General features: G+C 42.9%; 1 long non-coding RNA gene across 1 annotated transcript in view; it reads right to left on the bottom strand.

The window, feature by feature from the left end:
- The window catches only part of LOC119258466 (uncharacterized), a 63,875-nt gene extending 40,593 nt beyond the window's left edge, over positions 1-23,282 (bottom strand). Inside the window, exons 1-3 of the long non-coding RNA XR_008551105.1 lie at positions 23,163-23,282; positions 20,309-20,415; positions 15,032-15,104 (exon numbers count right to left, since the gene is read on the bottom strand). This is a non-coding gene — a long non-coding RNA (uncharacterized LOC119258466). The remainder of the gene's footprint in view (positions 1-15,031; positions 15,105-20,308; positions 20,416-23,162) is intronic.
- Between the last annotated feature and the right edge of the window lie 2,734 nt (positions 23,283-26,016).

The raw sequence follows: 26,016 nt of genomic DNA, 5'->3' as shown, positions 1-26,016 counted from the left end.
GCTCCAATGAACTCCAAACCCAGAGGCATTCACAGTAACATGGCAGATTAACTAGATAGGGCTGGAGAGTCATTTGGGATCTTTCTCCTTTATACAAGCCCAATGTAAGGACAAGACTCGTGGGGAGTGCAGAGAGGATGCTGAAGCAAACACAACTTTGCCAGGCACAGAAATTATTCTAGAAACATCTGGACATGAAATTTTAAAACACTGGAATGACAGTGGGACAAGTCAGTGCCTTGGATATTCTTGGTGCCACAGGAGAGGCAGCCAGGCTTTCCTGGAAGGTGAGGTCTGTCTTCTCTCTACCTGTTCTGATGTGAAGTCTAGGGCTCTGAATCCATCCGTACTCTCCCTGTCCTTCTGATTCCCAGGTAGGAAGTAATCCAGAAATCACAGTGGATTGCTTGTGCATTGGTCCATAAAAGGACAACCTGACTTATTCCATTTTGTATTTTACAAATATGATTGACATGGAGGGGGGCGGAATGCCTGACCTATGACACTTTCACCCACTCCTTACCCTGAAAATCAGTTAAAGAAAAGGATTAAGTAGGTCCCTGCTTTGAAAGAGAAATAGTTTCTACCTAGTTGATGATAAAAAAAAATCTTTACGGAAGAATACCAGCTACTAAATGTGGAAAGAATAAAGAAGTCAGAAACTCTAGCAGTTTTTGTCCCTGCATGAGGCAGATGATTCAGATGAGGATCATCAAGGAAAGACAAAGCCATTAGGAAGGACAGTAAAATGATGTTGTCTTTACTAGGTAAAGGTGAGAAAAATTATCTCCCCCCATCCTTCCTTTTTTTTTTTTTTAAAGATTTATTTATTTATACACACAAGCACTGGGTACAGTCAGAAGTGCAGGAGGGCAGAAGGACCGAAGTACACTGCTGAGGGGAGAAGCAGCAGGCGGCAGGGGAGGTCTGCGCGCCATGTGGGCGGCCAGGGATCAAGCCAGTGCTGCAGAAGCTGCGGACAGCTTCTCAACCCAGCACTCAACCACTGCGCCACCAAGGGGGGCCCCAACCCCCGTCCTTTCTTATGAGCCCCAACACAATAAGGGAGTAGACATGGCCTTTGGGGAACGGTAGAGCAGAGAATGGAAGCCTGGGTGAGATGCATGAGAATTTGGACTACAGGAGGCAAGGAAGGTAAACATGGAAAAACAAAAGGAAAGATCTTTTCAAGCCGTGCCACCACACACCTCACTAGTTGGCTCTGCAGTGAACAATGTTTACAGGGTCACAGGCAATGGAATCGCTGTTTAATGAGCTTCCACATTTAAACTGACCTAGAGACGAGCAAGAAGACTTTCTCGTGAAAGAACACAATGTAAACACCCTCTACCTTGACCTTGACAGTGTCAACATTTCAGTACAGATAATAGAGTGGGAAGGGGTAGGAGATCTGTGTGGATGTTCGCACCATCATCTTACAAAATTAGGATTCAGAAGACACTCTTACTGACCTAACAAGAAATAAAGTGCAAGAAAATCACTGAATGTGAAAAGAAAAAAATTAAGAGGGATATTTTTGTATTCAGCCAGCGGGGAGAGATGGTAGAAGGGAACAAAGTCTTCATCTGTCATAGCAGGAGGTCAATGATGAATTGTTTCATATATTGCAGCAAAATACTTAAAAATATGGAAGTAACTTTCAGAAGAAATAGTTAAACATGCTAGTAAGGACTGTCTCTGAAAAGCGGGTCTTAGAGCGAGAAGGAGAACGCAAAGGTTGTTTCTCTTTTCAAGTCTCTTTGTATGATTTTATTTTTTAACAAGGAACATGTATTACCTCAATTTAAAACATACATTAAAAATATAGGCTAAAAGAAATACATGAAACCATTAATTTGAGGGTTCTTACCTCAACTGGAAAAAAAATATTGATAGCTAACAGAATTGCAATTGGAATGTTAATATTGAAATTATTGTCATCCATAAATACTGGGTCTTCCCACTCTCAAGTATGAATGTCTCTGGAATTTTTCATGATTTCTTTTATATCTCCCAGTAAAATTTTCATTGTCTGTTTATATATTATTTCTATATATTTCTTGTTCATTTATCCATAAAACCTTTATACTTATATTCCTATTTGGATGAGATTTTTAGAGTAAGATTTATAAGTCATTATTGCTGGCATAGAAAAATCATTGATCTTGCCATTTTAAAATATGACTCTCATGCTGTAATTGTCTATATTGTAAATAGTTTTTCAGTGGAATCTCTTGTGGTTTTGCTTTAGTTTACAATAATATCATGTGTGAGTAATGATTACCCCGACCTTAATTCTGCTCATTCCTTTGCTCTATTTACTCTGTTTTTTAAGTTGTTAAATAACAGGAGCAACAGTAAGCAGCCTTATTTTCTCCCTGACATTAATGGTGGGGGTGGGGTGGGGTAGGGTGGGGTATCTAACCACCCAGCAGGTTTCGAATTGACTGCTATCAGAAGCTACCGTGCATGGCCATCAATAGGAGGGTCTCTCAGCTCAGACTTACTGACCCTGTGTCCAATTCGGATCCACCATTGACCTAGCAGTATGACCTTGACCATTTAACCTCTACACTTCACTTTCCCTGTCTGCAAAATGGGGTAACATTCCTATTACATAGTGTAGTTAGTGGCTCTCATTAAACAAGATGAGCTATGCAAAGACAGCAGGTCTTTCCACTTTCAAGAATCTAACTAATATTTAATACTCATTCCATGTCATCTTGTTAGATTTGGCCTGTAATTAGCCCCTTGAGGCTACTTGAGACCTCACTCCATCACTAGTTTTCATGATTTCCATTAGTTCAGCAGAGTGCTACTGATTCCCTGGAGTTGGGGGGACGCTGAGGTGCTGCAGCCATTCTACACTAGGAACCATAAGGATCACCCTAGCTCCCTGTGGATGGTCTCTCCTCTCTTCTGTGCATCTGACTGAAAGGGGAACGCAGGCTTTAAAATCAAACAGCCCTGGGTCTAGGACTCTTTGGTCTTGGGCAAGGTCTTAACTTCTCTTGGCTTCCAGGTCCTCATCTCAGTGGAATGAGAATGTCTCCCTCACAGGGCTGTTTTGGATATTAAAGGAGGAAGCAGAAGCACATCCCTAGCCTGGCCCCTGTACTATTACAGGGCAACCCCAATGTGAAATGAGCTACACGACTGTGGGTCTTCACCTGCATGCTTAAAAGGGATTTATAATGAGACCCAACCTCAGGCACGCACAAAGAGGTTACTAAAGGGTTTATTTACAAAAAGAGAAAATGAAGAAAGGAATGACTCAGGGAGAAAGAGAGAGAGGAATTAGTGAATGCATCCTACCAGTTCCACTGAGCTGGGATCCCAATAGCATGCAGAAAGCCAGCAAAAACCAAGGACCCCCGAGGCCCACATGTCTGGTTATATACCAACCCTGCTGCTTAACTCCACCCTCAGTTGCCAGCAATCCTCCCTTCAGTGGTGATGACATTATGGGATTTGTAGTCCTTGGTGTCTTGGATCTCTTTGGTCTGGGGTTGGGTGGGGTCCATAAAACCTGTTTGTGGAGTTTGTTCAGAACATCCTTTCCCTCCAACAGTACTACACTGTCTTCATTTCTTTCCACTTCTCCATCCAGAACCCCTTTGTCCAAAATCACAAGTAGTGAGTGCCGTGAAAGGTGGGGGGAAACCACGCTCCCTGTGGTTATGCTCCTCTCCACTTTGAGTAGATGTGACTTGGTGTTTCCAAGCTCAGCCCAGGGGGAGAGGCAGATACTGGCTTCCAGTCCTGGTACAGCAGCTGAGCTGTCTTGGGAGATGCCATCACCTCCAAAAAAAAAAAACAGTGAGAATCCTCTCCTTTCACTGACAGCTGCTCTGAAATCCTCAGCTGAGGGATTGGTGTGCAACACAGACACAGCTTCCTCCCCTGCAGAGATCAATTCTTCCTCAGTTAGAGCCTGTTCAAAGACCTTAGACCTTCCAGAAAGGCGCCTGTAGCTCTATGCAAAATATTTTTATTAATATTTGGACAAGACAAAGGAATGTATTACTATGCAACCACATCTGCAAGCAACAAAGAGACATTCAAATTGCTTTGAGTCACCCTAAGCAAATGCCACAAAAACACAGACAAAAGCCCTCCTGCTGCCCATCTTGGTTGACAGAATACCAATTATTATCAGTATCTATGTATTCATCCTTTTCGCACATGTATGAGCCTCTGCTATGTCCTGCTTGCCAAGCCATCTTCATCATGGACATGAAGAGGAGCACAGAGATTCTAACCAACAGTGACCACTAGCCCCAGATCCAGATTTTCATGAAAACCATCCTTAGGAGACTTACTGGACAACATCTGGAACCATTAGACCCCTTTTCGAGTACAATGTCCTTCAGATGGCCTTCTCATTTCTGAATCACCCAACCACTCACCCACGTCACCCTGCTGACACCCTCAGATCCTTATCATCACCCCTCTAAGTCATTAGTCACCTAAAACCTACTGACTTGCTTTCCTAAATCACACCCAAATATGATCATCTCTTGTCCCCTTCCTCTTTAATACTTTCTGAATTACTTCAACAGCCTCTTCTCCGTCCCTTGCTAATCTTGCCAATCTGTTTTCCATACTGCAGTTAACGTGATTGTGGGTTTCCATTCCACCACAAAACACTTGCCCTCTAGATAAATTCCAAATCCTCAGCATGGCACTCATGGCCCTTAGTGGTCTACCATCTCTGCCCTCCCAGTACCCCAGTGCCACCATCCAGTCAGGCTGAACCTGGTCCATTTCTATGGCACTCATAAATCTTCTCCCCATAGCCCCCAGTGCCTCTAACTAACTCCTCCTGGCCAACTCCCATTCTTGAGTCCCTCAGACTCAGCTCAAGGGTCACATCTTGAGAAACCCTGCTTGGTACCAAGCACAGTGCATTTACTGCCCCCTCCTCTGGACTCCCACAGAACCCTGGGCTGACCTATTCAGTAGTATTTATTGTACTTCCTTGGTCACTTCTCAGTGTCTCTGAGCTCCTTGAAAGCCAAGAATGATCTTGTTCACTTAACATTTATTGAAAATCTTAATTCATTCCTCTAAGCAAGGTTGTGGCAAAGCAACCTTCTACCATGCATTTGAAGAATCCATTACTGTCTACAAAGCACACCACTGCCTTTATTCACCTGAACAACATAATAACACAATCAAGGAGGGGCAAGACGGTACCATTTCCATTTTATAGGTAAGAGCAACCATCAAAGTCCTTGATACAAAAATTAAATCTCAAGGAAATTAAATGTCCTGACCAAAACCATTGGTAAACAGACCAAGGTGAATGACATGGTAATGATAATAATGATGATGGCAGTTTACTATGTGCCAGGCTCTGATTAGGTCTCTTACAAATGTCCTTTGGTTTGTTCTTCTTCATCCATTGTTCTTGCCATAAGACCAATGATTTTTTTTTTTTTTTTAGCCACCTAGAAACATTTTTGGAATAAGGGACATTGGCTTGTCCTTTTCTTTTCTTTTTTTTTTTTTAAAGATTTACTTATTTTTTTAAACAAATTTATTTATTTTATACAAGAACTAGGGTACAAGACAATTGTGCGGGAGAGTGAGAGGATTCACCAGAGACAAAGCGGGGAACAGAACAGGCAGACTGACAAAGTCAATTGTTTTGCTGAGGGGAGCAGCGGGCGAGACAGGAGAGGTCTGCTGCGCCATGTGGGACCCTCGCTGGCCGGCATCGAACAGGCACTGCAGAGGCTGCGGACAGCTTCACAGCATGGCGCTCAACCACCTGCGCCACCAGGGAAGGCCCTAAATATTTACTTATTTTTATACAAGAACCAGGGTACAGGCCAGATGTGTGGGAGGATGAGAGAATTCACCAGAGACAGAGCAGGGAACAGAACAGGCAAACTGATGAAACACACTGCTGAGGGAAGTAGCGGGAGAGACAGGAGAGGTCTGCCCCGCCATGTGGGATTCTCGCCGGCCAGCCGGGATCGAACCCATGCTGCAGAGGCTGAGGACAGCTTCACAGTACAGCGCTCAACTGCCTGCGCCACCAGGGAGGTCCTCCTTTTCTAATTATAACTCACCCACTGCCACCATGTTAAGAGCCTCTGTGGTTCCATGGAATTTCCATGTTAAGACAGAACAGGAGCTCACAGACCCATTGCCCTCACAGTAGCACACACAAGACTGTCTACTTAGCTCAGGTTGGTGTGACCTAGTAGGTCCGAAGAGAACAGGACACTGGAGGGGGATGGTAAACATGGCAATGCAGCAGGGGTGAAGGGGTAGGCCCAGTTTGGAGACAGGAAGGTCATGACAGTTCTTAACATTTTTAATACATCTATGTCTATAAAGAGGAGGCTAGAGAACACCAGAGAGCAGACTTATCCCATCTTCACCTAAAAAAGGGTCACTGACAGTCAACATGGTCAAGCAAATCCTGAGAAGAAAGAAAGAGGCCATTCTACCCAAGCCAGAAAAGTCCTGAGTCGACACATAAATAATGAAACTCAAGAGATTCAGCAATCATCCCTGTAGTGGAGATTGTTTTTTCCTTTCCAACATTTTTCCATCCTATCTCTGTCACCTAGTTTCCAGGCAGTTTGGGGAACATTTATTCCAGTGTGGGAGTTGGAGGTGGGGACAGTGTCCTTACTGTCTCTAACCCAGTCAGTCTAATCCCATGTCCCAAACAAAATTAGATGTTGAACTTATCCATGCCTAAACCAGCCAGCTTGTGGCCTTCCCCTGCTCTGAGGAATACATTCATTCATGTGCAATGACCAAAAATGTCATGCAATTAAGACATGAGTTCAGGTTTCTGAAGTTTCAGGCAAGAAAATTTCCTCACTCTAAAGAGTAGCCAGCCCCCCTTCTCTGGAGTAGAGAAGTAAAGCCTGGGGCAGCTGCAGCCACACTTGTACCATGAGGTTAGCCTAAGGACAAAGCCTCCACACAGAAGAAGACCCAGGCAGAGTTGTCACAAGAACACAGTGCCAGAGCCACCTTTTCTAGAGTATACCTTCCTTTCTGATGCATACCTTCCTCTGGACTATTGTCCAGGATTATAAGACAACATATTTCCTGAGAGTTTAAGCCAGCTAGAGACTTGTCCTCTGGACATTTCTGCAGGAAACATTGCAGCAGGTACAATTTCTTTACCAATTAAATGAGCCATGAGAGACCTTTTTGGGAATTTTGTTTGGGACATGAAATTAGACTGATTGGGTTAGAGACAATAAGGACACTGTCCCCACCTCCAACTCCCAGACTGGAATAAACATTCCAAAGGTGAGAGAAGCAAAATGGAAACTTGCCATCTTGGGAGGCAGTGGTTGAAGACCCTGACTCCAACTAATTCAGATCCCAGCTTTGACATTCACTAGTTCAGCTACTGGGCATGTTACATAATCTTGAAATTTCAACTGCTTTATCTGTGAAAAAGGAAGAGTAAATTTTACCTCATAGGATGATTGTGAAGATTAAGTGAGATTACGCATGCCTGGTACATAGTTACAGTAGCAGTTATTTTTTAGTAACAACAGTAGAATGGTAGATGGTGGTGATTAATAGTAATATTATTCCACATACATAAAGTGCCCATAAGACCTTCAAAGTCATCCCATGCACTGCTCTGCCTTGGAGGTGCTGATGGAACTTAGAGTCGTCTGTGACAGTTTGAGCACGTTCATTGCACCTAACGATTGAAACTTCAACTCTTTACAAATAGATATTAATCTCCAATGAATTATAGGAAAGCTTTAATTAAGGTGATCTGGCTGATTAATGATTCTCTCTGGCAAGTGCTGAGGTAACCAGAAGTGGAGAAAGGGCTTTCTTGAAACACACACAGAGCAATCTCTGACCAGTATGCACATGATGCTGGCTCATTCCAGGTTGCTGGCTCTCAAGGTTGTATCCCCAACTGGGGTTCCAGAGGCCATTTTTACATTCATAAACATACCTGCTATCAAAAGGAAAGACTGGGTTACTGAGTCTTGGTGATTTCTTTATTCTGACTTAATTCTTCCTTTGCAAGAAATGCGTGAATGAACCAGGACTAGAGTGACAATAGGGCTTTGGAGTAAGGAACTGCAATTCTCTCTCTGTTGCTACTCAAGCCCCAGGATTCAGGGATTCAACCTTCCCTAAACCTGGCAAAATGTAAATACTCCCCAGATCTTATTTTGCCATCATGAGCCCTCTCCCTACCTTCCAAATGAGAAAAAGAGAAAATGTATATTAATTCAGCACCAGTGTTTCAGGTCAGACCTGTGCTAGGTATTGGGACTCCAAGACTGAATGAGGACTTTGGCAGCAGGATTTGAATCAAAGAGTTGTTTTAAGGATTGAACAAATCAATTCATGTGTTTAGATTAGTGTTTCTCCACTGTAATGTTCATACAGGTTATCTGGGGCTCTTGTTAAAATGCAGATTCTGTTTCAGCAGGTCTGGGGTGGATCCTGAGATGTTGCCTTTCTTAAAAATGCCTGTATTATCCCAATGGTACTGGTTCAAGGCCCAAACTCTGAATAGTGAGGGATTGAAGGCCACCTCACTTAGAGAGTTTTATATACATTACCTATAATTATATATGTTCAATTATTGTTTGATGAACAAAATGGAGTTGAAATGTCTACAGTCTGATGACAGCATCTTCATGTATTTTCATAGCTCTCATCTGATTTAATCCCCATAATTCAGCCAGTTAGAGATTCAAGTCCCCATTAACAGGTAAGGAATTTGAGGTTCAAAAGATGAGTTAAGGTACCTAACTATCCCACTTTGACTGGGGTTTTCTTCTTGATAGCACCTAAAATCTTGAGTAAGGAAGCCTCTCAGCCTGGGGCAAGCCTGAACTGTAAGTGGTGCTCTGAGATGCAAAGCCTGGTCTGTGGATGGGAGAGCCAAGCTGGCTCTTGAGTACCAGCACTGCCTCAAGGGTCAGCAGACAGGCATGCATGCAATGAAGGTCTGGGAAGCAGGCAAAGGGGATTCCTGGTTCTGCATATACTTTGTGGGGCTTTTTAAAAACTTTTTAGGGCTTTAGTTATTGTAAAATAAATAAGATATAGGAAAAAAAGTATAATTTAAAGCATTACTTTAAGTCAAATACTCTTATAATTATCACTTATGTCAAGAAATGGCAGAGGGCCTCCCTGGTGGCGCAGCGGTTGAGCGCTGGCTTGCAAAGCTGCCTGCGGCCTCTGCGGCGCCGGTTCGATCCCCGGCTGCTCCCTGGCCACCAAAGGAGGGTCCCACATGGCGAGCAGACCTCTCCTGCCGCCCGCTGCTCCTCTCAGCAGTGTACTTCGGTCCTTCTGTCTGCTCTGCTCCCCGCTCTGGCTCTGGTGAATTCTCTCACCCTCCCGCGCTTCTGACTGTATCCAGTGCTTGCATAAATAAATAAATAAATAAATAAATAAATAAATAAATAAATAAATAAATAAATAAATAAATCTTTAAAAAAAAAAGAAAGAAATGGCAGAAACTTTTCATCTTTTTCATGTGCTCCATCTCAGTCACAACACCCGCTCTCCCCACAAAAGCAACTGCTATCCTGGTTGTTATTTTTTTTTTTTTTTTGGATGATGACCTAGTTGAATTTTCTTTTTTCCCACTATGAATTCTTCATCCCCCTTTTTGCCTCTTCTTAATATATTTGTTAAAGAAACTGACTCAATAAATCTAGTCTTAAAAAAAAAATGGAAAAGAAACTTGTCTGACTTGTGGAGTTTCCCACAGCTGGAATTTTTTTGTATTGCTTTTGCATCCTCTTGGTATAGCATAGAATGTTCTTCTGCCCCCTGTATTTCCTATAAACAGTTACCAGGGTCCAAAGATGTGATCAGATTCAGGTTTGATTCTGGGGGGAGAACTTTAGAAGAAATGTGTTCTCCCATCAGAAAGCACCTAATTTCTAGTTGTCTCCCCTTCTGAAAGGGGACAAAGAAGAAGGAGGAGAAGAAGAAATGATAGAACTAGAACACCATCATTTTGCAACACCCTCAATGAATCATTAGTGGATCATTATCTCTTCATTAAGGAGGTCAGTTCTCCCAACCTCTGTTTTGGTGACAGTACAACAACAAGGGAGAGCAGTTCCTTGGTATTTAGACCTGGACAAGTCCCGCCATCTTGTTCCATGTCTGTCTTGATTGCTAGTGCCTTCAGAGGGCCAAGAATACCAGTGTTCCCCTGAGCCCCTGTACTCACCCCACTCCCACTTGTCCCTGGTCTCCTTCATTTTCTTGCAAGGTTATCCATGCATTTAAAAGTATGTTTCTTGGGGCCTCCCTGGTGGCGTAGGCAGTTGAGTACCACACTGTGAAGCTGTCCGCAGCCTCTGCAGCACGGGTTTGATCCCGGCCAGCCAGCGAGGATCCCACATGGTGCAGCAGACCTCTCCTGTCTCACCCACTGCTCCCCTCAGCAGCGTATTTTGTCAGTCTGCCTGTTCTGTCTCTGGTGAATCCTCTTACCCTCCCGCACATCTGGCTTGTACCCCGGTTCTTGTATAAAAATAAATAAATCTTTAAAAAAAATAAAAAATAAAAGTACGTTTCTTAAGTAGGTACCATTTTTAGTTGTCTTGTAATAGAAGAGTTTTAGAATTTCTAATCTTCCATTTTGCCAAGAACAGAAATCTCATCGTTTTCTAAACTTCTCACACTGCTTAGTAAAGATGATAAAATATCATAGACCACACAACAAGAAAACTACCAACATTGTTTGCCTTTAAAGGGAATAAGAGGTTGGATATTGTCCATGTTATGGTGTCTTGGGAATAATATTGCTCAGGGGCTTAACCAGTAAACACTTAGAGGAAAATAGCATCTTCAGGAAAAGAGTCCATGAAAGTATATTCCTGGGAGAATTTTCTTCTTGGAACACTGAAACGGACTTGCATCCAACAGTAAGGAGGCACTTTCTCTGTTCTCCATTTGAGATTAATAAAAACACTTCACTGAAGATCAACGTAATGATAGTAATTGTTACAACAGCCTAAAGTTGCATAAAGGGCATTGTTTACAAAGCAATTCTATTATAGTTCTTTTGTGACCCTTTTGAAGATATTCCAAAAGGATCCCTGGTTTAAAGAGCTATAGGTGAGAATAGTAGGGCACCCCTTCTGGATCAGAAGCTCCCACACCAAACAACAAAACAACTTAATCTTTTTGAAGAAACCTTGATGGGCCACCTGGAATCCTAGAACTTCTGCTTCTCCCTTCCCTGGTTATAGCTTCATCATATATACTGAAATCTATGGGGAGAACTGGAACTCTTCCAGAGTGATTGGGGTTTGCTAAACATGGACTTCCCGGAGCCCTGATGCCCAGGTATATATTATCACAGATGTCTCTCCAAATCCATTGGAGTTCATGTTCAACACCCTCCAATGCTCATTAACAGCCCAAACCCCAGACCATTTGCTTCTCTTAAAGCAGCAACCAGTTGTTGGGAGATACAATCCAACAAGGGGCCCTATAAAACTCTCCCTCCCCACCCACAATCCCACCACCCAATGTAGAATGTCAAACAACAGGATCCCACAACCTCAGAAAATCCTCTAATGCAGGAACAATGGCCTTACTGGATGAAACTCCAGTTCTAAGAAGACTGACCCAAGGCCCCTGGTCATCAGTGTTTCCCTCTGCAGCTTTGTCTGAGCAAGGTAAACATAGAAGAAGAGGGTTTGGGTCTGTTTGGTATTTCCAGGATTATCAAGAATAACTTACGTCATGCTCCACACTCTATATAGTGTGGGGTCTTTATTCTTCTAATGTTGATTCTTGATATCAAAATTGAGGGACATTCATTTGTCTTTCCTTATCCAAAAGTCTTCAATACCTCTCAATCTTATCTGTCATAAAACCTCAGGAAATTTTTTGCATTTTCCCCAATACCCTGAGATGATCCAGAACATTCCAAGCAATGATTACAAATAATCACCTAACATTCCAATGTTGAGTTTTCCGTTCTTATTTATCTTCAAAAGACCATAACTCTATTTTAGACAAAAACACAAATACAGATCTTCCTTGACTTATGATGGTGTTACATTCCAATAAGCTTATCATATTTTAAAGATATTGTAAGCTGAGAATGCATTTAATACACCAAACCTACTGAACACCATAACTTAGCCCCATCTACCTGAGGCGTGCTCAGAGCACTCACATCAGCTTACAGTTGGGCAAAGTCATCTAATACAAAGTCTCATCTATAATAAAGTGTTGAGCAGCTCATGTGATGTGTTGAATAATAAGCTGAAAGTGAACAACAGAAGGGTGGCTGGGTGCTCACCACCGCCAGACACTGCTGACAGCACACTGGGCTGAAGAATGTCTGCAGAACTGAACTAAAATAATTACTAGATATTGGGGCTACTACCCCAACAGGGTCATCAGTTTCTTCCCTCTCTTCTAACTGGCAAAAGGCACTGGAGCACTGACAAAAATATTCCAAGTATAATTTCTACTGGATGCCTATAGATTTTGTCTATCCTAAGGTCAAAAAAATTCTAAGTCAAACCATCACATAAAGTTGAGGGCCATCTTGTATTGCAAAAAAATGAGGCACATGTACGAAGTAAGCTAACCAAGATCGTTTACACATGAGGAAGTGCAGCTAGGGCCAGGTAAGCCACTTACTCTAGGTCCACACAGCCCCAACTCAAGTCAACTATACCCAAATCCATTGCCTTTGCCAGCACTCCAGGTGCTATTTCACACTGAGCAGCTTGATTCTTCAAAACAGTTCCATTGTATGAGGGAAAATGACCCTGACACACCCTTCACAGATAGTGTGGAAAGGTCAAGTTTTAACCATGATGGGCCTCCCTGGTGGTGCAGCGGATTGAGCGCCGCACTGTGAAGCTGTCCGCAGCCTCTACAGCACAGGTTCGATTTCTGGCCAGCCGGGGGGAAACACACATGATGTGGCAGATCTCTCCTGCCTCACCCTCTGCTCCCCTCAGCAGTGTCTTCAGTCAGTCTGCCTGTTCTGCTCCCTGCTCTGTCTCTGGTGAATCCTCTCACCCTCCCGCACCTCTGACCTGTACCTCAGTTCTTGTATAAATAAATAAAATCTTTAAAAAAAAAAAAAAGATTTTACCATGATGCCACAAGTAGTGTTCGTATCAAGTTTATCAAAACAGCAGGGAGACTATGAGAGGGAGGAGGGGGTGTACGAGGAGGTTGGGGAGGGGAGAGAGAGAGAGAGAGTGTGTGCTTCATGGATTGTTGTCTTTGATTCATTTTCCTTTTAAGGTTTTTCACCTTGCAGACCTCCTATTAATTAATCTGAATTAGGTCCAACATACACGCACACACTCCTGAATAATCTAAGACAAATGCGTACTAAGAAGGCCAGAGAACTCTCTAAACAGAGCCTCACTCACCAGGAGTGCAGGGCTCTCTCCCGAAGGGGTTACAAAAGGGACACAGGCCAGCCAGTGGAGGACTCTGTTCAGATATACCCATGGCCCCAATAAGCAGAGTTCAGATAAACAAAGCTGCCCTGAGTTCAGCTGCCTCCCCCGCCAAGGTGCTGAGGGTCAAAGAACAAAACATACACCTGTCCCCAGGGCTGGTCCCTTTCCTCCAGCCCTTCAGGCAATGGCTTATCAAGACTCTGGGCCTTTAATTAGACTGAGCTGGGGACCTGGAGCCAAGATTCAATTCTCAGCCCCACCTACCACAGGCTCACCCAACCAAAGGGTCTTTTCCTTCATCTTGTCTCCCTTTCCAGAGGCCCTCACAGAAGGTGGTAATGGCTGCCTATTGTCCTTCCTCACAGGTTCACAGTCAGGTATATGATAAAAATAAAAGCAACAACAACCAGCATTTATGAATACCTACTATGTGCTGTTCTTGCACACATATGTTCTTAACCTGCAACAGTTCCCCAAGGTAGTTGACATTCCCACTATATTACTCAGGAAGCTGAGACTCAGGCCTTAGTAAGTTGCCTCAGGCCTTGAACTGATGGCAGATATATCAGGCGCAAAGAGCTCCTGTTCTCACTTTCCTCCATTCGTCTTCTTTCCCCAGACAATTCGTCTTCCTCTCTTTTCCAGTCTGGCTTCTTTGGGAGACTGGCACTACCACTTCTTTCTCCCTCCCCCATTCACCCCTTGACCCTCTCCAGTGGGCTATTAATGTTGGAATCTGGGGATAAGTCCCAGAATTGAAGCATTAAGCCCATGGGTGCCTTGCTCATCCCATTGTGGACTGGGAGACTACACAATTATTTATTTTTCAGATGACAACCCTATTCTCTGCTGAAGCACAGATTGAAATGGATTCCTAAGAGGATTTTCAGACTGTGTACTTGTTATGTGTTTTTTTGTTTCTGCAGCATCTAGAAATTAAGAGATTTAAGAACTCAGCCCCCAACTATAGAGTACCTTCAACTTTTCTCCCAACTGCCAGTCCCTATGAAACATAGTTGCTTCTCTCAAATCAAAGGATATTTAGAGCAAACACTCCATGCATGGAATATTTGTAAAATAGTCTAAGAAGAAGAATATCCCAGCCTCAGCTGCTGGTAGCACACAGGAGTCTGGAGTGCCTGCCACACCAGCAAGCATTAACCTCTCACTTCCTCTCTTTTCCAGTCTGGCTACTGAGACTTTGCTCATACACTCTTGGGGACCCTCGAAGAGGTGGTGTCAAAACCTGTCTGTCAACATTACCAGTGTACAAAACCCAGCATCTCCAGGACACACAGAGTCCCAGAGACTTGAATGCATATTCTGGTAGGTTAAATGAGACAAAACAGCCTAAAATATTCTTATATCTGTGCCATCACCCTGTCTGGGTTTGTCCTGAACCCAACCAGTCCCAGAGTCCAGCATAGCTTCAGAGAATAAAAAGTGCTCAGGAAGGGTGTAGATCCTTTGCGGGCATAATCATAAAAATGCTCTAAAGGTTTGTGGCTGAGTGAAAAGACTTCTCTTAACCATGCCCTTCTCCCCACTCATCACCCCACCATTGCGGGAGAAAAACCCAGAAGTTACAGAGTACTTACCTGGAGCTGAGACTCTTCATTGTCAGTTCATGCCAGAAATCTCTGTAGTACAACTCAGAACAGGGAGTGAATCCTAAGAACAGAGTTGTGTTTGGCAGAAAATAAAGTCAGCATTGTGTTCATGTGAGAAATAGTCATCTTTTCATATGAAATTGAAGCAAACTAATTCTCCCAGTGATGAAGTGTATTTAACTTTAGGTTAATTTAGAAGAAAACAAACAACAACCAAAGTTGGTTGCAAGTCCAAAATCTGCAGGATAGACCAGCAGTCTGGAGACCCAGGGAAGAGCTGCAGCTTGAGTCCAATGCAGTCTGCTGACAGAATCCCTCCTGCTAGGGCACTCAGACTTCCTAAGATCATTTCCATTTCTCTCCCCACCATGTCCTCCATGCAGAACTACAGTACAGTCCTATCTTCAACAGACCCAGGTAGAAGAAAAATCCTTGCTGATATTTAGCAGCTGCCTGAGAGTACAGTGCTGGGAATGTGCTTAAAGGGGAGAAATTCAAGAATGAGCGAGAAAGGTACAGAGGCACAGTCAGACACATGGGTCTAAATGTGACATGAACACCAACCATAAACCTATCAGTGAGAGCTTATGCTAAGAGCAACAACACACCAACCAATGTACACTTTTCTACATATAGGGAGTCACAGTTTTCATATAGCTTCATACCCATTGACCAAGAACAATCCAGATAAGTAGATAGCTAAAGAACTCCCAGATATGAATGAGCTCAGCTCACATTAGCAGAGCCACTTAGTGAACCACTCCAGATCCAGAGCAATAAATGCTCAGTGTCATGTGCCACAGCAGTTTTGTGGTTGTTACACAGCATTTTTGTGGTAATGCATAACCGATACACCTACTTTCCAAGTCAAGGAATGGGTTGACAAATTTATATGCTGACTGGGAAAGGCAGGTAGTATAATCCAATAAAGAGGCAAAGTGGAGTCTATAATAAACTGGAAAATACATGCCTATTTAAAGTGAACAACTGGCACTCAGTTCCACTGTCATACCATGTGGAATTGTTAGTTCAGTACTGCCAAATTATTTTTTTAAGAGAGATAAAGATTTGGGGTTTTGTATAAAATGTATTATTTTATATGCCATCATTACATTTTATTTTGTTTTAAGTTGGGCAAAAATAAAAGAAACACAAATTAAAACACTTGAGAAATGATTTCTCATCTATCCAAAAGATTAGCAAAAATCTAGAAATTAAACCATATATTAGTGAAGTTTGGGAAAACAGGCATTTTATATACTGCAAAAAGGGATACAAAATGTCATAACCCTTATGTAGGAGACATTAAAGATATTTAATAAAATTACATAAATTATATATTCACATTTTTAATCCAATAATCACACTTCTTGGAATCTATCCCAAATACATACAGGCAAATCTACAAAAGAGTTGTATATATACACATGACCACTAACTATAATAGCTGAGGCAAAAACAACCAAAATGCCATATTCAGGGACTGGTTGAATAAACTGTGGTACATCCATATAACAGAGTGCCACACAACTATAATAAAGAATGAGGACTAGCTCCATTGTTCACATGGGGTAATTTTCAGGATAGATTAGTAAAAAGTGATTTTTTTAAAAGGTACAGAAAAAAATGTGTATCTATTCTACTATTTCATAGGAAAGAAGGAGACAGATAGATACAAATATGTACAGATTTAGCTATATTTTTCAAGGGGAGAATAAACCACAAAAATTTTTAAGTGTTTTCTATAAAGGAAAGGAAAGTATACAGTGGGTGAGCCAGGGCTAGAAGCTAGATGTATTTAAATATATTTTGGATACAGATAGCTTTGATGCTACATAATTTTGAAAAATAATTTCAGACAAATTTAAAATATTAATCCCAAATACAAAAAAAAAATTAAATAAGCAAACCTAACTATTTATCCATTTTGGTGGTAAAACAAAACAGAATGAAGCTATATTAATTCGACTGCATGTTCCTAGTGGAATATACAGAAAGAATTGCAAAAACAACAAAAAGTAACTGTTTTCACAAATACTATTACTGATGGTGGTGTGTGGTTTTGCTATTCTAAGACTGCTGTTGGCTAATGTGGGATAAAACTACTGGATAATTATGTCATATTCTAATTCTACCATCCATGCTGCTTCTGAGAACAGAGATTCTGCGTGTGGGAAGAAAGGCATATGTAAAAAGAGTTTAAGTAAAAACCATGAGGTCCTGAAACTGAAAAGGAAGCATTGGTTTAAACTCGTAACATATTTTAAGAGAAAGAGAGAAGCCCATAAACACTTATATTCCCTAGCTCTGTTCTCTCCAAGGGACTGGAAACAACACCAATAGCAATGAGCACCCGTAGCCCTCATCTTGGGGTCTCTGCGCACCATAAACCATTTCTCACCAAGAAGAACTAAAGCCATTCGGGGAAATGGTTAATTCCAGGTACTGGAATAGGAAATAAACAAGAAGAACTTAAAACACAGAATAGATGAAATCAAGAAAATCACCAAAAAACTACTGAGATTATGCCAACTGAGAGAAGTTACCCCTGGCCAAAGATGGGACAATGAGCATCAGCAATAATGATATTAAAAGTAAATTATAAAATTAATAATCATAACCATTGTAATGAATTAAAACTATCACATAGGCTTAAATCCATGAATTCATGCTTACTTTTTTACTAAGGCAATTGGGAAAATGTGAATTCTGACTAGCTAGTCAATAATAGTAAGGAATCTAAGCATAACAGTGGTGATGATACTATATTTTTAAGAGTTCTGGTATTTTAGTCCTTCTATTCAGTCAATCTTTATTATTCACAGGTTCTTTATTTGCAAATTCCCCTTCTCACTAAAATTTATTTGCACCCTCAAAATCCACCCCTTTGGGGTCCCCGTGGCCATCCTCGCACAGTGCAGAATGACAAGCTCTCGCCGTCCAATGCACATTCCCGACTGAGCCTGCAGGAGGGAAGCCCTGCCTTCTCGCCTCAGCGCTCGCGCTATAAATAAGCTGCCTTCCTGTGGCGTATTTAATGTCACATTTTTTACATCCTTGTGCTTTTGGTTGGTAATTTCACAGTTTAAAACGGCCCCCCAGTTAAGTGTTGAAGTGCTGTCTGGTGTTCGTAAGCACACGGGGGTTGTGATGAGTTTTATGGAGAAAATACATGTGTTTAGGGCCTCCCCAGTGGCGCAGCGGTTGAGCGCTGGGTTGCGAAGCTGCCCACAGCCTCTGCGGCGCCGGTTCGATCCCCGGCTGCTCCCCGGCCACCGGAGGCGGGTCCCACATGGCGCGCAGACCTCTCCTGCCGCCCGCTGCTCCCCTCAGCAGTGTACTTCGGTCCTTCTGCCTGCTCTGCTCCCCGCTCTGGCTCTGGTGAATTCTCTCACCCTCCCGCGCTTCTGACTGTACCCAGTGCATGTGTAAACAAAACAAACAAACAAATAAATAAATAAAAACATGCCTCTATTTAAAAAAAAAAAAAAAATTATCTTAAAAAAAAAAAAAACGAAAATACATGTGTTTAGATGAGCTTCATTCATGCAGGAGGAATCGTGCTATTGCCATGAGTTCAAGGTTAATGAATCAATAATGTATGTTAGATAAAATGGCTTTAAAACCAACAACAAACCCTAGAAAACCTGGCTGTGGCACTGAGGCTACCAGAGAGGGCAGGGGTAGCAATCTGGGAAGGGGGCCCAGTGCACTTTGGGCGCCTCGGTGGGGGTGTGATGGAATGAAAAGATGTGCTCCTATACCTCTGAGCCAAACAGTGTTGTAATCCAGTGTTACCTAAAAAAAAATGAATACAAAAGTAAAAAATAATAAAAATAAGGTACCGTAAACAAAAGCACACTTAAACACACATGAAACAAGGGTATGTTTTTACTGGTTGATAAAAATGTGGCCTGGTATTACCCCTAGAATAAAAAGCTCAATACTCACTGACTCAGTGCTCTCAGCAACTTTATAGAACACAACAACCACACATAACAAGGTAGTAAAATAGTTGTATATTATATGGGCAAATTTACTGTGCAGTGTGATTAAAACATGTCTCCTGGCCTGGATTTGGCCTACAGGACCCAATTTTTCATCTCTGGGTGATTTAACATGGTATAGTGCTGTACACTGCATAGGTTTTTTCAGAATTCCAATCGCTCCCCTGTTGATAGGCATTTGAGTTGTTCCTGGGTTGAACTATGATGACCAGTGCTGCAGTAACACCTGCACATGTGTGGAAGCTTCTCTTGAGAAGACATAGAGAAGTGTAATTGCTGAATCACAGGCATGCACGTTTTACATTTTAATAGATGCTGCCAAATTGCCTTCAAAGTGGCTGTACCAATTAATACTCCCACTGACAGTGTGTGCAAGTCTGGGTTTCCCACACTCTTGCCAACACTTAACTCCACAAGTATTTTTGGAATTTCGATCCTGCGTGAGCACTAATGAGGTTTGGGGGTGGAGAGGAAGCAAAGCAGGATATAAACTACATGAGACCTGGCAGCATAGCCCAGAGACAAGATGCTCATCCTCTCCAGAGATTTCCCGAAGAGTCACAACAGGATGATGGAAATAAAAAGCAAGCAAAGAATTTTCAAATCTTCTCCAGTGGCCCTCTGAACTTAAACAATAATTTACAAAATTAAGTAATCAGCTTTGGAGTGCTAATTTGTGCTAAGATATGATTGAAAGATGTAGCCCAAGACTGTGTCAAGGGTAAGCTCTTAAATTTAAAAATAAATTACATTTTTCCTCATTGCATATGGATATCTATTTAGTTGCATGTATCAAAAAAAAAAAAGCCTAAAACATGCATGTTACTTAACCAAACATTACTTTTCTGCATATACCTCTGGGAAATAGTTTGAAAAATTTTATAAAAATTAAAGTGCATTGATATTCATTCATAGTACTGTTTAATACCCCCCCTCGATGTAAACTTTCAAAAATGGGGAATTAAATAAATCATTAAGTAAATTTGAACTGCTAATAAAGTGTTTAAAAATTGAACAATTGGGGACTATTATACAGCCATCAAAAATGATGTATTGTCATGGAAAGACATTTGGAAATTAGATTACTATTTTTAAAAAAAAGCTAGCAGGGGTCAGGATGGCTCTGTGGTGTAGCTAAAGATGAAGAGGCACATACCACTTAGCAAACTAATGAAAGTCTACCGTGAATGACAGACTTTGTCAGTGAGGTGGATCAGATTCTGATATGATGGACAGTCAAGCAATGAGACAGACATACCTGCATGATTGGGTGTGAGGCTAGAGATGCCATCCTGTGTCCCAGCAGCAGATGGGAGGGGTCAATCCAAAAAGGGACCGTATGACTGGACTCCCAGAACACTGTTCCTGCAGACCAAGAAGACATTCTCAATTAAAAAACAGCAATTTGACTCCACCACATCCTGACTACTATAGTATAGCTTTTTCTATTTTCCATCTTCCCCTTCCCCATTCCTTTATTGCACATAAAGTCACTGGTATATGTGCACAAGCACATTGCTTTTTTAACTAAATGTCAATGGTGTGTTTTGATCAACATCAAATGGAGATGGGGTGCAGAGAAATACTGGTTCTGTGAAAAGAGCCCCTTTCTCCATGAGTGGCCTGCTCATTCAGCTCTTATCTTTATATTCCAGTACATAATTTTGCTCTCAGTGTTTAACCAAAAAGAAAGAAAGAAAAGAACAACATGAAAATTCTTGCATACATTGTTCATTTGGAGAATTTTAATGTTTTCATTTATCATTGTAAAACCAAGGGCAATTTTGTAACCTTTTTTGTAGGAAGCTTTGCATGTAGGGCAATCTGTCCTTAAGTAGGGATAAATTACAAGAAATGATTCCTAGATCATTTTCCCTTCAAGTCAAGAGTCTTGTTGTTTAAGTAAGCTTCTTGTTTAAAATGAGAAAAAGGGGGCCTCCCTGGTGGCACAAGAGGTTAAGATGCAACCTATGAAGCTATCTGCAGCCACTGCAGCATGAGTTCGATCCCCAGCCAGGGAGGTGACCCACATGGTGCAGCAGACCTCTTCTGACTTGCCCGCTGCTCCCCTCAGCGGTGTACTTCAGTAGATCTGCCTGTTCTGCTCCCCATTCTGTCTTTGGTGAATCCTCTCACCCCCCCACCACACACACCTCTGGCTTATACCCCAGTTCTTGTATAAATAAATAAATCTTAAAAAAATAAATAAAATGAGAAAAAGGAAAAGTCACCAATGTGTATCCACTTGTTCATTTACTCACATGCTGAGCACCTACTATGTGTCAGGCTCTGTGCTGGGCACTGAGAACAGTCATAGCAAGTGCAAGCAGAGTCTTCACTCTCAGAGCTAAGCTCTCCTTTGTTCCTCCTGCCTGCCACATGGACAACATAAATAGATTTCTCCAGACTGGATCTGAGCCAACTACTAATTCTTTGCTATTAAGCTCTGGGATTTCACAAGCACTGATGGATTGCTTCTACCTCTTTTACTATGTGTGACTATGCTCTACTTGGTTAAAGTTCTCCTGTCCAGTATCATGGTACTTAGACTAGCAGGGACAGAGTTTATCTTCTCCAAGGAACCAGCAAAGCAGAATTCCCTCTCCCAGCCCCATTCTCCCAGGGAAGGCATCTAGATGAATGGCAATGCCGTGACCAAGCAAAGGCTAAACAGTCCAACTAAATGTAACGACTCCCAGTTTCAGATGACCACCATGAGGTGGTAAGTGAATCACAGTCATACAGTGTTAAGATGATGACTGGTGAGCAATGGTCACCCTCTAATTCCTTTCCTACTTTCCATTTCCTTGTTAAGCCAGATTTCTTCTACAGAAATCTTCTACAGAAGAGCAGAGGGATATGTGCTTCAACTGAGATATTTTCTTTTTATCTCCTAACACTGAGGAAAACAGTGGCCTGGCTTACCCTCAGGTTCTCTGGAAATGTTCACCAGTATTGTCTGGTGGTCAAGTGATCAGATTCTAGAGGCACAGATAGCTTCATGGTTTCCTCCCTCTGCAGTAGACAGATGTTAGCACATGTTCATAGTCAAATTTCTGTCCTTATCTAATTCTAATACCTCCTCCTTGCTTCTGATTCCTCCAGTACATGCAATGGAGTGTGTGGGAGAAGCAAAATGGGAGTGTAGAGAAGAGGACCTGAAAGGAAACCACAAGCACATGCCTCAGGACTGGCCAGAAAGACCACTCCACGCCCCCTGGCCTCAGTAATGGTTCAGAGGTGTGCACAGCAGGCCAGTAGCTTGCAAGTCAAACAATTTTTTGGAACAACTGACAAAAATAAGTTCTTTTTATCTTGTTAGGGTAGTTTAGTTGGGAGAATATACGCCCGGGATGACTGTAAGCCACTATGTTAAAAACTTCTGCCTGGGAAGAAACAGACCCAAGTGATGGAAAGAGAGAGATCAAGTCCTAGTGATAATGTTTGAGTCTTCTGGATCCAATCCTACCTGAAGTCAACTATGTCTGGACTGCAGTTATATGAGGCTAAAGCTCTCTGTCCCTCTTTCTCTCTCCTCTGACCCTAAAAGGATTCATATGCAAAGGATTTTTTTCTGAAGCAATCCAGGAGAATGCGCAAGTGAGACAGGGAAGAGAAGGCAGCCAACAAAAAGATTACATGAAGGGGGTCAAAAGGTACAAACTTCCAGTTATAAAATGAATAACTCCTAGGAGTGTGATGCACCGTACGGTGACTTTAGTTAATTATACTGTACTGTACATTTGAAAGTTGCTAAGAGAGTAAACTTAAAATTTCTCATCATGAGAAAAACAATTCTTGTAACTGTGAATGGTGACAGATATTAACTAGACTTCTTAGGGTGATCACTTTACAACATATACAAATAACACATCACTATGTTGTATACCTGAAATGAATATAATGCTATATATGTCAATTATTCCTCAATTTAAAAAAAAAAAGGATTTTTTTTTAATTTAAAAAAACATGAAGAAAGGTGCATCACCGAGTAGGAAACTACTGCAGGCCAACATGGGCTGGCTCTCCCTGGGGATTCCCAGGACATCATGTGGAACACGCATTTCAAAGCCCTCCCACCGGGGGGCAAGGAAGCTGGGGTACTGCCCCACCTGTCCTTCGAGTTGCTGTGTCAGGCTGCTCCCTGGGACGCTGGAACGGCCTTCATTACCGTCAGCCATGAGAATGGCCAAAGCAGACTCCTCAGGTGGCGGTGGGGCTGGCAAGCTGGTGTGCACTCTTCTGAAGGGAGATGGGTTATATCTTTTGGTAACTTGGTAACTGTAACTTTTGGTAGTTGCTTTTGTTTTCGTTTTGTTTTGTTTTGTTTTGTTTTGAGAAGGGGGAGACAAGTTAAGCTCGGCTTTCTGCCATTTGCAAGGGAAAAACATCCTGGCTAATACAGGTAATGCTTCCAATCAACTCAGAGGTAACCCGTAAAGCTCCTGGGACAAAACAGGCCTGGATTTCTTCCTCCACCTAGCCCAACCCAGGCATGACAGCCTGTGGGTGTCGAGAAACTCTTACCAATGTTATCTTTTGTGCCCTACACCTTGCGGCCAGCTCATTCTGGGCACGTGCCAGAGGGGTGGAAGAGGCCAATCCTATAACCTTCCAGAGTCAGCTGGCCCTCCAGGAAACCAGCAACACCTTGGGCTCTGCAACTCAGCCCCTGCCCAAGCCCCTGGGCTTGGATGACCACCCACGGCAACCACCACGGGCAACCAGCAGGCCCAGCAGCCCCTTGGCAGCTGCCCAGAGCAGCTGTCACAAGCTTATATCTTCAGCATGCCTCAGAGGAGGCACAAACCTCCCACCAAGAGAGCCTGTGGCAAAGGTCTGAGGGGAGGGGCCGGGAACCGGCTGTAGTCATAACAATTCTGCCTCCCACTCCCGGGGCTGCCTGGGACACAGGGAGGACGGGGGCAGCACAAGCGTCTTCCCCTCCAAGTTTACTTCCAGGTGATAAATATCTTTTGTTTCTGCTGTGAATGAGATCTTTCTTTTCCATTATTTCTCCTAAGTGGTTACTGTTGGAAATAGGAAAGCTATTGATTTTTGTACATTTATTTTGTGACTGGCTGCCTTACTGAACTCTCATTATTTCTAATAGTTTTCTGTTCAATTCTCCCAAAGGAAAAAGAAATTTTAGGCGATGTGACAAAACTAACAAAAACACATGAAATCACCACCATTCTATTGGGCTTGTGCTGTGTAAAAAAAATCAAGATAGAATCAAAATCCCACTGGTGCTACACATGAGTCCTCTATTCACACCCATCGCACCCCCAACATTTCAGTACCCCTCTGCCTCACATTCCCCCCATGACGAAGACTTTGAAACCAAAAGTCAGAAAAGTCCTTTATTGAGCAGAAAGTCAAGCTCGTACCTTCCTGGACTGTGAGGCCTGGACAGATGTCCTGACAGAGGAGAGGCCTGGTTTGAACTGACCCTCTAAGCCTGATCCAGCCTGATCTGCATCACTGCAGCCTCTCTCCAGCCCCTCCTCAGCCGCTCTCCAAGCAGCCCTCAAGCCAACCTTGTACTCCTATGCACAGCACCTGGGGGTGAGGGGAAACCTTGCCCCTTCCTCAGAGGACTTCCAAACATCGAACATTCTTATGGTTGTGCCAGACTGTTTTCCCTGGTCCTCTTCCATATCCATTTTGTGACTGACTCAGACTTTTCTCTGTGGGATGTGGTGCCCACTCAGCATCCTGCCCAGATGAACTCCAATCCCTTTTATGGTGGCTGCACAATTCCTGCATCTGAAGCCCCACCTGAGGGCCTGCCCTCAAGTGACCAGAGCTGCTTTTACCCATACCTGACGCCCCTGCAGTGCAGCTTTTAGCCAGGGGCTGACAGGTCCTGTGTCTAGGGCTCTGGGGGTGAGCCCAATGCCTGCAGGGCCGGGTGAAGATGCCCTCTGCAGAAGTTCACCTGTGCTCTGGTCCTCGTGCTGCCTGACTCGCTGACCAGTCCCAGATGCCACATCTTAAGTGCATCGCTGTGCATAAGTCCTCATCTCAAGGTTTGCTTCTGGAAAATTTGACCTAAAAACTGAGTAGGCATCTAACCTCCCTCTGCTTTACTTTCTTTATCTGTCAGGTTGGCATAATTAGAAATTCTCCTGAGAGAAGGATTAGGAGTCTGCTGTGGACTAAATTGTGTCTCCACACATACCAAATTCTTATATGAAAGCCCTAACTCCCCAACATGGCTGTTTTTGGAGAAAGGGTTTGCAAGGAGGCAATTAAGGTTAATTGAGGTCCTCAGGGTAGAGGCCTGATGCAGAAGGATTAGAATCCACATAAGAAGAGACACAGAGAGGGCCTCCCCTGGTGGCACAGCGGTTGAGCGCTGGGCTGCAAAGCTGCCCACAGCCTCTGCAGTACCAGGTTCGATCCCCAGCCTCAGGCGAGGGTCCCACATGGCGCACAGACCTCTCCTGCCACCCGCTGCTCCCCTCAGCAGTGTACTTCGTCAGTCTGCCTGTTCTGTTCCCAGCTCTGTCTCTGGTGAATCCTCTCACCCTCCCACACTTCTGACTGTACCCAGTGCTTATATAAATAAATAAATTTTAAAAAAGAAGAAGAAGAAGAAGAAGAAGAGACACAGAGAGCTCAGGGTTTCCCTTCCTCCCCACACACACTACCAAGGGCAGGACAAGTGGGGACACAGCAAGATGGCAGCCACCTATGAGCCATGAGAAGAGGCCTCAAGTTTTGAAATTGAATTTGCTGGCCTCTTGATCATGGACTTACCAACTTCCAGAACTCTGAAAAAATTAATTTCTATTGTTTAAGTCCCACCATCCATGATGTTTTTTTATGGCAATCCAGCTAATACATATTCTTTCACCTGTTCTCTGGCTGGAATCCTGGAACAGCTTCCTCTGCCACATACAAGTGACTGGTCACCACAAAATAAAATGATTGTGTGTAGCTCTGGGAACAACTCTGGCT

The sequence above is a fragment of the Talpa occidentalis genome, unplaced genomic scaffold (assembly GCF_014898055.3).
Source record: "Talpa occidentalis isolate TD23 unplaced genomic scaffold, MPIMG_talOcc4v2.1 talOcc4.10, whole genome shotgun sequence".
Lineage (NCBI taxonomy): Eukaryota > Metazoa > Chordata > Mammalia > Eulipotyphla > Talpidae > Talpa > Talpa occidentalis.
This window is presented reverse-complemented; position numbering and strand designations above follow the sequence as displayed.